The sequence below is a fragment of the Sceloporus occidentalis genome, unplaced genomic scaffold (assembly GCF_023333645.1).
Source record: "Sceloporus occidentalis isolate IW3139 unplaced genomic scaffold, rSceOcc1.0.p SCAF_3, whole genome shotgun sequence".
In the NCBI taxonomy this organism is placed as follows: Eukaryota; Metazoa; Chordata; class Lepidosauria; order Squamata; family Phrynosomatidae; genus Sceloporus; species Sceloporus occidentalis.
The window spans coordinates 165,884,752-165,898,337 of NW_028316983.1; positions in this window are offsets into that span (position 1 = coordinate 165,884,752).

A 13,586-nucleotide genomic window follows, 5' to 3' on the forward strand; every position below is an offset into this window, starting at 1 on the left:
AGCCATGCAAAGCCAATTATATCTGCAGTTTTCTACATTTTTCATCAATAGATGAATGTACAAATTGCTCATAATCTGCACTACAATCCTGTACTCAGGAGTAAGCCCTATTAACTCAGTGGAAACTTAATACATGAGAAGATCTGCATAGACTTGTAGTGTTGTTCTACTTTTTAACAAGAGAGTTGGCAGCAAAATGATATTTGTAGGAGTATTTTCTTTCCTTACATAAAAAGTGTATGTGTGAAACCAAACATATGTCTTCTCAAATGTTAGCTGTGCTACACAATATTTTTAGTAGATGTGAGCAGCGGATTAAATCACCAAATTAACAGTTGTACATGAGAACGCATTCATACTCAGTTGATTGATCAGGATGCCAACTTCATAAAAGTTATGATTTTGTGCCAAATCATTGGTCTTCTTAGTATCTAAAGATAAATGACTGAAAGAGCTTTAACTGACCAGAACTGAAAACTGTAGTTCCTATTTTCCTGAACTTGAAACTGCACAACTCCATGTGCTGTGTGTCTGAGGACAGTTAAGGAACAAGCCATGAGTATGGCTGCTGAACACTCAATGCACACTTTGCTTTATGAAATGACTTGAGATGAAAGGCATGCCATTGTTCTAAGCAGCAAACTCCCAAAATGTCTAGATTTGATGATACTCTGGCATATGGAAGGAACAGGCTGTAGCTCAGTGGCAGAGTAACAGCACATTTTTCTGGATGTTGAAAGACCAGATTCAGTCTTTGAGATCCTCCTGAGAAAGCAGGAAAGATTCCCATCTATAACATTGGAGATCCAATGCTATTCTGTGTACACAGAATGAGCTAGATATGCTCAGACATATTTCTAGAGGATACTGGGAGAGGTGTCTTCCTGTGTTCCTAGGATAACAAGTGCCAAAGTGCCAAAGAATAGAGAGGGATGGAAGAGGTGAGTAGGAAGGAAAGGTAGGGATTAGGATAACAAGGGATGACTGGGAGCAAATGTAGTCATATTAAGTGCCAAACCACCCAACTCCCCCTACATAAAGAGAAAACAAGTGTTGTCTTTAAAGTATTGTTCAGTATGCTCCAAAAAGTCTTTCCCCCTCCCATACCATTTTATATTGCTTTAATCCATTTCATTCTGCATTTTCCTCACCAGGCATCTGGTGGGTAGAATTCAGAGACATAGCTTCTTTTTCACAGTTAATCTCAAAGGTACTACAAATTCCCTTTGCATTCTGGTTAATGGAGATTATCACGCAAGGGTAGAAAAGTGGAATTGAAGCAGGAAAGTAGCATCTGGGGTGGAACATTACTGATGTGTAGCTGGCCTATAACTGTAGTGCACCTTTTCATTGTCACGCAAAGCTCGTCAATAGCTTCCAATAGTGCTGCTGTTGCATTAGACCTCCTGTGCAGTAAGTTTCCAGCTGCAGACCCAGGACTGGGTAGTCTCAGTCTTGTCCTCTCTCCCTCTCCCCGCCCTTGCTAGTCCTAAGCAGGGTTTTTTTTTCTTTTTTACGTTTTCTTTTATTTTTTCCCTCCCCCCATTAAAACATATTACCTTAGTTGCTAAATTGTGTTACCTTCCTCCTCCTCCTGACACTAAGCCACTAGTTTCAGACAACCATGGAGATGGCTGCTAAAAGTTGAAAAAACAAAGAAATATTGGCACAATTGTTTCAAAACAGAGAAACTGGTTGTCATAATCACTCTCAATATGAACGTATGAGTGCATGAATACACATCCTGCTTTAGCCATACTTGCAAATGATAGTTTGTATTGTGTATATTACTTTGCATACTATGTTCTGCTTCTCACCTAAGACACAACATTAAACCTTTCTTTGGGGTGCTTGCACATATTGTATTATAATGTACTTCTGGGTATCTTAACTTTATGTGTTATATTATACAGTGCTGCCAGGCACTAAAATTACGAAATAGCAAGCGATACAAAACAATATAGTAGCATCATTTTCTATCATCATGTCTGAAAAGCAGAAAGAAAAAATATTGGGGAGGGCTTGGGGAAGGGAGGAAAACTCACATTCCTGCCATCATCAATATGGCATCAAATATGGCATGCCCATGATGGAAGTGGATCCATCCGGGCTCTGCAAACACATTGAGAAATGAAAGTGCACCAACTCTGGAATAAGGAAAATTAAACTATACTGGGTTGGTGCACTTGATCAGTTGGAGCAAGCATGTGCATTGTGTGAATTCTGAATCAGCAAGAGAAAAGGCCTGCATGTGCATAATCCCTTGAACTAGGGGTTCCCAACCTGTGCTCCAAGGGTCCCTTAGGGCTCTGCGTGGACTTCCCAGGTGCTTCGCGGCTGCTCCAGAAAAATGAATGAAATAAAAATTGAATGAAATTAAAGAATAAGAATATATTCTTATATATACTCCTAATCACCATTAACTTGTAAGACATAGGGTAGGCCTCTTAGGAGCTCTGCCATAGAAGTAAGGCTCCGCGAATCAGAAAGGTTATGAACCCCTAGACAATTCCAGTCTGAATGCTGTCCTGCACACACATTTACCTATAACACTTGTGTTTGGTAGTTCAGCTATGATGCAGATGGGTGGGTATTCACTTTTCACATTAAAAGTCATTGGCTGGACACAGGAGGAAACCCTGATTTAACAAAACATCTTCTTTGATTTGGGATAACCTTTGTTTCTTCATTTGATAAAGTTTCTAGGAAATCATTATCAGGCAGTGTGTTGCACAGTGCAACTGTATGCAATTCTGCATCTGTTCTTGAATCTCACAGACAAGCAGAAAACAAAATTGTTTACCAGTCAAGTTCACAGCTGTTGATAGTGTTGGAAACTTAGCCAGAAATGACTGCTTTCTTGGTAAGCTCATGCTGTTGAACAGAATTCTCTAGGGTTTCTTGAAAGTTTGCTTTAACTGGAGTAGTGTCAAAAGTTTCCACATAATTTTTATCCTCTTTCTTCAACTCGTTTAGGAACTCACTTATTTTCCCGAGCACCTTCATACATTATGCCAACCTCCTGTCAAGAATCTATATTCTTCAACAAACATCTGAGAGTAGTGGCTGTGTTGAATCTCTTAAAAAAAAACTGATAGAATAATTATATTTTAAAAAGTCACAATCCCTTTGCAGAAACAGGCACATTTATCCAGGTTAAAAAGAGCACACGATATTATACAGTACTTTGGAAAACTGTCACTAATGGATATATTCCTGCAAAAATTACAATATTGTGCAGTTACTAATAAGCGTTAACCTTCTTTTTTGGTGGTGGTAGGGAACATACTCCAACTTTTGAAAACATGTTATTTGAAATAGAAAAAAATGTGTGAAGATGCTGGATCTTTCTATGGGGGAGGGTTAGTTAATTCAATGATATTTTGCATATACTTTGGAGCAGGGGAGTACAACTGTCCCACACAAGATATTTTAATTCTGTGAATTGGTGATTCTCAGGTCAGGGCGATGCGTGGATTACCTGCCCTGGGTGGGGTTGCACTCTCCCCGAAGGAGCAGATGCATACTACTAGATCTGTCTTTGTTACTGGAGACACTGATAGATTTGGTGGCTTGGAATGCTTGGGACCAGCTTTGACTGAACTGCCTTTCCTAGACAGGGATAGCTTAGCCACAATAGTCCAGGCACTAGCAACTTCCCAATTAGACCACTGCAATGCTCTCTATGTGGGGCTCCCACTGAAGATGAGTCAGAAACTGCAGCTAGTGCAAAATACAACAGCTAGACTGTTCATTGGGATTCCATTCAGATACCATATAACACCAACTCTGAAGGTTGCCCAAATGCTTCTGATTTGGGGCAAGTCAGACTCGCTCAACCTCAGAAGATGGCAATGACAAACCTCCTCTGAAGAAATTTTCCAAGAAAACCCTATGATAGGTTCACCTTAGGGTTGCCATACATCAACAATGACTTGGAGGCACACAACAACAACTGAATTCAAGATACTGCTGATAACATTTAAAAGCTGTAATTGGCCTGAGACCTTGACAATTGAGAGAGCACCTCTATATATTCCTGCCTGAGAATTGAGAGATTGAAGGGGTCTTCTCTGTGTCCCATCAGTAGGGGAAATACATTTTGAGAGGACATGGGAGAAAGCCTTCTTAGTGGTGGCACCCCAGTTGTGGAATTCCTTCCCTGTAGAGGGAATTCCAACACTGGGATTATTTTGCACCATGTTAAAACTTGGCTATTTACTAAAGCCTTTGAGCCGAACAGATTTTATCCAGGATAACATGTTTTATAGTGGTATTGTTTTAATCGTTTTTAGATCACCTGGCTTTAATTGATAAACTATTTAATATATTTTAATTTTTTCTAAACTATTGTTCCTATTTATTGTTTTAAATTGGTTTTATTGTAAGCTGCCCAGACATCTTTGGATATAAGGGGAATATGAATAAATAAATTTCACCTGTGAACTAAAGTTTTTTTCAAGTGAGAAAAAGCCCCAAATGCTTTGAGTGTTCTGTTTTCGACTATGTTCTTGTATAATTGTAATGTTATACAAAATATTTTGAGGCATCATTCCTTCAAGGAACTTAAATTTTTAAAGCTGGTTTACCCATTGCATTCTACAGCAAAAATGATAGCTATGATTATATCACAGGCCTAAGAGATTTAAAAATAACAACAACATTAAATGTACAGGTACAAGAAGGAAGAGGAAAAAAGAACAAAATAATTTCAAATGTACATTACGTGACTCATGATAGCATCAGGGATTCTGTGGGGAGTCCCCATATTGATTACACTGTTTGGGATGCATAGTCCCACTGCTAAAAAGGCAAAAGCATATGATGCAGCAGTAGTGTTCCAATTATTAGTGGGAAGCCTTGAATTTCTCAGGTGATGGTAGGCAGTTCCTATAAACCTCTGCATAGCTATGAGCCAAACTGCAAGAAATGTGGGTAGGAGCTATTCAAACTAGGCTTTGTTTTTGATCCCCTGATTTTAATCATGTTGAATTCATTTCTTTAAAAAATATTTGCATGATCCAGTGTAGGCTCAGAGTTTGGAAATGTTAATTTTGGATTATAGCAACCAGAATCCCCTGGCCAGTAAGACCAGTGTCTCATACCTGCAAAGTGTCCCAATTTGATAGGGACAGTCTCAATCCTCTTTCATCTCACTTTTTATATGTTTTTAAAATGTCCATGTTTTTCTCTTTTCCTTCCACTTTTCCCCTTTGTCCTCAGTTTACTTTAGTTCCTGAAAACTGAATTCAAAATACAAAAGTAGTTTGCACCCAAAAAAACTCAGCAAGGAGGAGAGGATAGGAGCAGAAGTGAAATCTTGCCCTGTTCAGTAGACTAAGGCAAAACAAAGTGATGCAGCCTCTCCTAGCTTGTAGGCTCTTCCACATAAATAACCTTTGCCATCATGACTATGTTCTGATGTTCCTTAGCTATGTGTATTGCTCTGTTTAATAGGTGAAATGTTTGTGGGGATGTATCCACCTTGGCAGGAGGATTCTGAAAGATGTATTTTTTTTAAAAAAAAGTTGTTTTTTTCTTGCTTTGGTCTATCACATAAAAGGATCCTTTCAGTAAAATGAACAAAAAGACTGTTCAGATTGTTTCCAGTAGTTTGACCCACGTACTTGGGATCACTGAAATGGCTGCCATGTACCCAACAAAACCGTACTGCATGCTGTAAATGGGTTTTAGAAGCTGAAGCAACTTCTTTCCCTACCTAGAAATGAATGCAGCAATTAGAACTATCAAAAGTAAAACCTGATTAGTACACGAGGCACGAAGAATTCACACTACACATAGCAAAGCGGAAGGTAGAAACAGGGTAGGGAGACATTTCAGGTATGTTTTGAACATTATTTTTCCACACTGGTTTAATTTTGTACATAAAACAGGTGCACTTACCATATGGCACACAGTCTGTGAGGTACTATTTCTTGGACAGCAAAATTGTGATAAAAGGTGTTTCATTTTGAACAAAGTCAATCTCAAACTGTAAGCTATGAAACAAATTGTGTAAACATGATTACCAAATTTGTGCTAAAATTTCTGAAGCCAGACATCAAAGGAAAGTACAGCGCACTTACACTGGATATACCTATGCAAAGTTGTTAAATTAGCTTGAAACAATACAATAAGCCATCATGGATTGTCAAGAGTAAATGCTGTAAGACTCGTGCTTTCCTGGTTTGATTAAGTTCCTAGAGTAGTGGAATGTGGGAATGTTGTGGATGTAATTTACCTTGGATAAGGATAAACGGTTGTTGAATGTTAGAAAAGCATAATGGTTAGCAGCTCAGCAACAAAACTAGATACCCAGTGTTGAATAGGCTCTACCTTACTGGAGGTATTTAGAGGTGCATCTGCCCTGTAGAAATAATGTAGTTTGACATCACTAACTGACCATATAATCCTGGGGTTTGTAGTTTTGTGAGGCATAAGCACTCTTTGGCAGAGAAGGCTAAAGGCCTTGTAAAACTACAAATTCCAGGATTCCATAGGGTAGAGTTACAGCATGTACAGTGGTGTCAAACTACATTGTTTCTACAGTGTAGATGCACCCCCAGATCAAGTCTGAACAGCCCCCTGCAACAGATAGTCTAGTTTTGGGTTTTCTGCATCAAACAGGGTATTGGGCTAGATCCTTGGGTGTAAGAGTTAATCAAGGGAGTTGCTGATGACTTGAAGGTATACATTATTATTATTATTATTATTATTATTATTATTATTATTATCCTTTATTTATAAAGCGCTGTAAATTTACACAGCGCTGTACATACAATCTTTTTAATTGGATGGTTCCCTGCCCTCAGGCTTACAATCTAAAAAGAAACGACACAAAAGGAGAAGGGAGTGGTGGTGGGGAAGGGGATGAGGGCCAGCAGTTCTTCTCTACCTCCAAGGCCTGGATCAGGGGAGATGGATTGGAGCAGTGGTTCCCAACCTTCCTAATGCCGTGACCCTTTAATACAGTTCCTCATGTTGTGGTGACCCAAACCCATGAAATTATTTTCATTGCTACTTCATATCTGTAATTAAATAGATGTTTTCCAATGGTCTTAGGCGACCCCCATGAAAGGGTCATTCGACCTCCAAAGGGGTCCCGACCCACAGGTTGGGAACCACTGGACTGGAGGGAGGGCTTGGCTTCTTAATGGATGGTTAGTTAATTTTCTTCCAAGGAGGCCTGTTGGAGCTAGCCTGCCTCTCTAGTAGGATAATACATATAAAATACATAACACAGAGAGGCTCTAATTGTCAAGCTACCAATTAGATCCACTTCACTGGATCTTGGGTGATCTCCAGGCAAAGATTAGTTTACCTTCCAGAGAAGGATGGGATTGAAATGGGGATTACTTAGATGGCACTGCATTCACAAGGCTTGCAGTGTGTGTGTGAATGCTCTCTCATTCCCTTCTCTCTGCAAACCTGACAAGCACCGCAATCCCTTTCCTCTGCAAGCCCACTTGAGACAGAAACCCTCTTCTCCAACTTACGAAATGCCTGATGGGAAATACATTTGGAGCACAGAATCCACTGCTTCCTATATAGGCTAGCAGTTTGTCATTAATGCCCCAGGCACCACAAGTACAAATAATCTTCACAAGGCCACTATGCCATTCACTTTTTACAGCTTCACTTGAAGTCTGTTGTTTTTCTTCTTTGACTGTACTCCTGGAGGAGTCTGTTCCTTTTGTTTCAAGCCAAACAGATGGCCTCCACCTTCTTTCCCTCTCATTGAAAGTACCAAGCCCTGCCATCCTTTGACTCTTCATGATGAAATGCTGACATTTCCTTCTGGTTTAAACCACCCTCTAATGACAGGCATGATTGTACTGTCTTTCTGCCATGCCAATGCAGGCAGCAGGCAGTCCTCTTTTTATCTGGAGAGAAAGGTGACAGCTCCTGATGCAGGATGCAGTAGTTTCCCTTTCATGAACTAAATAGCAGCAGAGCAAGTTGGATGGTGCACATTATATATCATGATAAGGTTTGTGATGAGTATTATCAGCATAACTCTGGACTATGTGGCTAGAATTTGTTTGATGGGCTGCTGTTTGTTACCAGCTACTCTGCAATTGTTCCAGACAGGACAGTGTGATGCTGTGGCCTCCATACTAAGGAAGAATCATTTTGGTCATTCGTATACAAAGCCAGTTGGAAGACATGTATCACCTCACCCAACTCTTTGAAGATCTGTGGCCATGTCACAATTTGTATCTTTCTGTATCTTGCTTCATTCCATCCCACCCACATAACTGTATAACTATGCTTAAAAACCTATGGCTTTGATATGATTCTGTTGGTACATCTGAGGAAGTAGTTTGATATCTATGAAAACGCAGGGTAAAATATAAATCAGTTCATCTTAAAGGTGCCACTAGATTCCTTCCCTGCTTTTTCCTTTCATTTGCTAATGTTGCCTTCAAAATTTCCAAGAAGCTCAGAGCCACATTTTACACTGCAGTCTGTGAAGATACGGGTTCATAGCACATTGCTTTACTTTTTCACTCTGAAGCCCAATGGTTGTCCAGAGCCAAGGTGTTGAACAGAATTTTTGATTGAGCAGGTTTTCTGCTTTTTGCACAGTCAGAATCACCCAATGGCAGAGCTTTACTGTGATCTGGATTTCCTTTTGAAGCTGGCATATCTTGTAGATATATTTGAAAAATTAAACATTCTGAACGATTCTCTTCAGAAAAATGAAGTAAGTATACTCCTCTGGAATAACAAAGCTCAGGCGCTTTTAAAAAAAACCTACAACTTTGGACAAGTGGTTTGAAAAATAATGTTTTGGAAATGTTTCCCACTCTAGTCAATATGCCTAAAGAAACAGACCTCTCTGGGTTTTAGTCCAACTTTTTAAAAACCAAACTAATGTCCAAAACACACTGCAGAAATAATCCGCTTTGAGACTGCTTTAACTTCCCTGGCTGAATGGTAGGGAATTCTGGGAACTGTAGTACTGTGAGACATTGAGCCAGTCAGTCAGTCAGTCAGTCAGTCAGTCAACCTTTATTAGGCATAGAAAAAACATACATTTACAAAAAATTACAATAAAAATTTACAATAAAATTTACAATAAAATTTACAGAAACTTCAGGGTCGTTGTTCGAATTTGAGCCATAGTCTTGTTGCCTCCACTAGAAAATTGGCCATTAGCCTGTTTATATATGGGTTTTGATCTTCTAATAGAAATTCGACTGTTAACCCAATTAAAGAGATATTCATTTCCACTAACCTTCTTAACAATTTTTCCCTCGGAGTTATATACAGTGGACAAAGCAATACAATGTGATGGAGAATGTCTGGAGCTTGATCACAGTGACACACACTGTTATTTCTGCAGTATGTTTTGGATCTAAGATACTGAACCTAATTTAGAAACTAAGGCCAACTGCATTCATGTGTCGTCTACATAGGATGATGGCAAAACAGTGGCATTCCCATGTCACCTGGTGCAAGGAGGGCTGCCAGGGAGAGCAGCAGTGACTAAAAGGGCATACTCATCCTTCTTTTTCAGCATGGTGGCAGCCTCCACCTGAGGATGTAGCTGTTGATGTGGCAAAGCCTGGAGGGACATGCTCACCTTTATCCTTTGCTGGTGGCCTCCTCCAGAGGTGAAGCTGGGAGGGGTCACTTTCCTCTTCTCACCCCGCAGTGGGAGAAGGGCCCAACTAGGTGTCACCCCTCTTCTAAAGTGTCATCCCCTGCACTTCTTAGTGATGCCACTTATGCCAGAATGGAGGAAAATAGACCTTTTGGCCTGTGTAAACCGAGCCTTTGTGTGAAATCCTCCGTTTGTCACATTGCAATATTTCAGGCCTAGAGAGTTAGCAAACCAGGGTTCCCTCCCCCCTAACATATTGAAGAATTTTAGTGACAGCTCTAAAACTAAAAGAGAAAAGTGCTATTAGAAAGGAACAAAAAGCTGGCTTTTCATATCATTCATGTGCATGACATCTGAATGTTGCATGAACTGCTGTCTATTTTAAAGCTGTCAGTCAGACTAGCAATAGAAGCCCCACAGCACTTTGGGCCTGTCAGTCTCTTCTTCCAAAGATAGAGAGGATAGCAGAGTACCTACTATTCCAGTGTTCATGTAATGAGAAAGAAAAAAGAAAAGAAAAGAAGAAAGTGTACATCAAACACATAAATCAAGTTGATTGCAGAATTAGCAGAACCTTGATAAGCTGCAAGCATTTTCTACAGAAATCACTAGCATATAGGAGAAGGGGGAAGGCCTTTCATTCATTGCCAGTGCTATATGGGTTTTGGCTATGGACTGTGTGAAGCAGAAGAGAATTTTTCAATTGACATTGCAGGAAAATCACTTCAGCTTTATCATATCCTCCAACATTTCACAGGTGAAAACTGGGCCTCAAGTGTCAAAGCAAATTCAAAGTGTGGGCAATATGGCAACTGTTATTAATGAGTAAGAACACACAAACATGGAAGGGCTGTAGAAGTATGCTTTTGTCTCATTCTACTAGCATGATTCTGCCCTCTCCTCCATTGAGTTAAGTGCAAACTACTTTTACACTTTGAGTTCAGTTTTCCGCAACTGAAGAAAGCTGAGGACAAAGGGAGACAGTGGAGGAGAGGGGAACTGGGACATTTTAAAAGCAGGTGAAAATATTTGGGATAGTTGGAAGGTATGTTATATGAAATAACATGGTGACAACCTGTCAGCTGTCTCATAAAGGAGCCCTGGTGGCGCAGTGGTTAAATGCCTGTACTGTAGCCATTCACTGGAAACCACAAGGTTGCGAGTTCAAGACCAGCAAAAGGGCCCAAGCTCGACTCAGGCTTGCATCCTTCCGAGGTCGCTAAAATGAGTACCCAGACTGTTGGGGGCAAATTAGCTTACTTGCTAATTAGCTTACTTGCTGTTCACCGCTATGATCTTTGGAATAGCGGTATATAAATAAAACAAATTATAATTAATTATTAATTATAAATATCAGCTTCATGAAGTAATGTGGTGACAAAGGTTGAATAGGAAATGTAAAATAATGGTATGCCACTTCTAGTGCAAGTATGGAAAGCCAATGATATTCTGTCATTGACTTTCCATACTCTTAATCTAGTACATAGAAGAGTAGTTCATGGCATCTGAATTCGTCTTTCGTAAAATGCTTTGACCTGTCTAGTTCTAAATAAATACTGCCAAGTGTTTTGAAACAGAAATCCAGTGTGGATGTGAACAGGCTAAAGATGCCAACTGACCTGTTCTAATTGATTTAACTGTTTTTGTGCTGGTCTGAGATCTTGTGGTCTGAAAAAAGAAAGCTGAATGGGTTACATAAATAGTCACAATTAGTCACATCTTCCCTATTGTAATTTAGGAGCAATAAAAGATGTTTGCACAGTTACTAGGCTACCGTCCACATCATTTCTCCCAATTTCCTTTAATCCTGTTCCGTGAATAAGTATTTTGTTGCATGAAGCCAATTGCATGGTTATTACATTGATAATGGCAACCTCATTACACATTGGCAGAGGTAGGCATTATGATTAGCAACATGCTAAATACCATAAAAGTGTGCAAGCTAACGCATTTACATTTTCCAGAATTCTTTATTAGGCTAGATGATACAAAAATTAATGAATGGAGAAAAAAGCAGGGAAGTTGAAATATTGGACCAGATATTATAGTCATGAGATCTGACTTTAGACTCAGTTGCAATTTGAGGGTTTCAGACAGTGGGTAGTGCTCATCAGCAGCACCCAGCCATGCATGCTGGGATAAAGGAGTAATGGTAGGTCTCTGTTTCTGAAAATACAAGGCTGGCTGAACTTCAGAGATCTGCTTCTTCCTTCCATATAGGCCCCTGAGCTGATAGAGCAGTCTGGTCTTATCTCAGTTTTGCCAGCTTTTAAAGTATAAGGAAAGGATGAAACTTTCCAGCTCTACAATGAGGAAGTTACTGGAAAAGAGATTCCACCTCAACATTAGGAGGAACTTCCTGAGAGTAAGGGCTGTTTGACAGTGGAACACACTCCCTTGGAGTGTGGTGGAGTCTCCTTCCTTAGAGGTCTTTAAACAGAGGCTGGATGACCATCTGTCGGGGATGCTTTGATTGAGAGTTCCTTCATGGCAGAATGGGGGTTGACTGGATGGCCCTTGTGGTCTCTTTCAACTCTATGATTCTATGATTCTATGATTGTCATCTTCCCCAGGCAACTGAATGTAGGGAGTGCTGAGTTTACAATCTCCATAATTGTCAGTGTGCAAAGATCTCCATGCAAACCCCATGGCATATGTGAAATAACAGCACATGCATATCCCTTTCCCATCCAGAAGCACATTGCATGGGAGTAATGACAGACTAATATGAAATGTAGATACTTTGGTAGGGTATACCTTTTGCCCTTCAGATGTTTTGAACTAGAACCCACACAATCTATTACTATCAAACACCATGGTGGGGCTGGTGAAAGCTATAGGCCAAAACATCTGGACAGCCAAAGGATGGCCCTCCATTTGATTACAGGCTACAAACAGCAACAAGCATATCTTGAATGAGCCCTGTGCATGTCACATACAGAATAAGAGCCCGTTACTAAAAACTCTTGACATACTGTACTGAAAAAGAAAGATCTCAATTTTCTAATCGTGCTTAAATCAACAGCTTGAAAAAGTCAACAGGATAATATTATACTTTAAAATAGAAGAAAATCAAATATTTAACCTCAGAATAAAGAAGCCATTGAGCAAGGAAGGTGCAAGGTAAATTTACACATGGCTTTTCACAACCCTCACATGATTACAGCAGTGTCCTCTCGTGAACTACGAACAAGGTCAGAAAGTGACTTGTGGATGGCTGTTCAAAAATAAAAGTGTTCTCTATGAAGTTAAAATGGGCATATATTAACGTTTGTTTGTTTGTTTAAATGAGAAGTGCTAGAGATCCAGATACCTAGAAATTAACAAGGACTTCCCTAGAGCCCCACAATTTCAGACATGTGTGGGCTGATTGGTTCACTTAATGGAAAGCTTAGTTTTTGAAAAAGATGCAGGTACCTGAAATTGAGGTAACTAAAAATGCCCCAGTTTCCATTATTAGAAATATACAAACTGGGTGAGGGTTGCAAAGTCATAAGGGAAGCATACTTTATGCATGCTTTAGAGCTATCTGTTTATCCCACATGTTCTAGGACTGAGCCCATATGCCCACAACAGGTTCTGACATTTGGCTGTGGCCTAAGTTTTGGATGGAAAGACACTATCAAGATGGGTTAGCTGGCCAAGGGAAAGGTTTGTTGTTGTTAACTGCCTTTGAGTCAATCCTGACTCATGGCAACCCTATGGATGAAACATTTCCATGCCCCCCTATCCTCCACTGCTCTGCTCAGTTCCTGTAGATTTATGCCTGTGAGCAATCCAATTGAGTCTATCCATACGTCTCTTTCTACTGCCTTCCACCTTTCCAAGCATTAATGTCTTTTCAAGTGAGCCATACCTTCTCATGATGTGGCCAACATATGATAGCCTCAGCTTCGTCATCTTGGCTTCTATGGGGATTCAATGGCTTGCATGATTCTAACTTTTGTGCTGAGTTGTATATCTTTGCATTTTAGAA